Source organism: Buceros rhinoceros, unplaced genomic scaffold (assembly GCF_000710305.1).
Source record: "Buceros rhinoceros silvestris isolate BGI_N320 unplaced genomic scaffold, ASM71030v1 scaffold14559, whole genome shotgun sequence".
Classification (NCBI taxonomy): domain Eukaryota; kingdom Metazoa; phylum Chordata; class Aves; order Bucerotiformes; family Bucerotidae; genus Buceros; species Buceros rhinoceros.
Window position 1 is genome coordinate 104,334 of NW_010429989.1, and position 1,854 is coordinate 106,187.

The following is a 1,854-nucleotide window of genomic DNA, read 5'->3' on the forward strand; positions in this document are numbered from 1 at the left end:
TAGCGATAGTCTTTTACAGCGCTGAGAAACGAGGACTTTTCGTTTACCATTAGTTGAGGTAAGTTATCTTGCTTTTATTTGGGTTTAAGACTACTGTAAAGGAGTAGCTTTTCAGTTGCAGCATGGTTCGTCAAGATTACAATATTTATGACTGCGTAAAATACATAGGTAAAAAATTATGATTTGTAGAGTTTGTTATCAAGAGCTGAGACTTACATCTTTACAGAACTGCAAATACTGGCTTCCTAACTGCTAGTCGATAGTAATTTTGCTGGCAAGAGCATTTGTTACCCTTTTCTTTAATCTCTGCACCCTTTTGTCCAACGGTTGCAAGAACTAGCAAGAGTCATTTGTAACTACGGCTGAACTGTTGTAACAGCATTAGACAAGCTGTACCGATTCTTCATTAAAACACCCTTCATTCGAAGCTACAATGTAAGAGGTGAATCTTTCTGTTCAAAAGAAACTATTAGCATGCTCTGTGCCTTTTACACTTCACAATGATTACAGAAAAATTTAACAACGCAATCACTAACATACCCCACTAATGAGAAATTATGAGAAATTGTTTGATGCAGAACCTTCCGCACCAGTCAACTCTGATCGATAAGAAAGCTATCAATTTTGAAATTTAGATTTAATGCATTTTCAAGAAGCTAATGAGAGAGGAGCAACTTAAAATAAATACCATCATTAAAACCGCAAACTGTTACAATGATATATTATAAACTTGTCCTAAATAAACCTAGTGCTTCAAAAATTTACCAGTGAATCCGTATTACAAAATATGTGAAAATACAATAGAATACCACAAAACAAGGTCCGTTTTGGGGCCAACAATGACGCCAAGACGATTCAGTCTTAACTTTTAAAATTGTTAATTGAACATATTTTGATATATACGTTGCAATTTGGTTGAATTCTAGAGAATATCCCCACCGAAACTCAAATTCACCTTTTTCATTCCTCTTCTAAAACTAGTGCCAAACCTCCTGTCAAAGCTGGTATTTTCTTGAAGAGCTTTAAAGTTTAGCTGTTACTTATTTTCTACCACTATATTTTGGCAGCAACTATTTATTGGTCTGTATTGCAAAAAGTGCAATTTAACAATAAACCAGTCTGAAGGTCATTCTATGTCTTGAGGATACATACCATATATTTCTTTAAAAATAATCATACTTTTGTAAGCAATACTTTACAGTAGACACCTCAAATCTACCATAGATGTAAAACTTAAAACGAGAAAAATTTAGTCTCTAAATCTTTATACACATATTTATATTCGAGTTTCTATATATATAATATATATACACAAGCACAAGAGTATATATAAAATATATATAATCAGATTCAAAAAAGAACAAAAACTGGGCACTGTACATAAATTCTTTTTAAAACTCAAACAATAGAAAAACTTTAAACATTAAACAATTTTAATAAAAGTTTCTGTACAATGCTAAGCAGTTTTATTTACATATAGAAAATGTAATAGGAGTAGTGTTTGAAATTACAGAACTCCTTAAAATTTCAATGGCAGGTAATCTGGAAAAAATAACAGCATTCCATTCACAAATATTTTCAAGCAATAAATATGTATTTATAAATAGTGTAAATTTACATCAAGATTAGAAACAAAAATCACAAATCTGAAGTTTATTCCTTAGTCTATGTGCAACCCATTTATCTTTGTGACTTGGCTGTTAATTGTTTTAAATTTTATTTAGGAACCAAAAGTGTAACCGTCATGGTTTCAAAACAAGACAGAAAAACATAAAAGCAGTAAAAAATCTGTATCACCTAACTCTTCACATTTAAAAAAAAAAAAAAAAAAAAAAAGGGTCCCCAACAACAAAC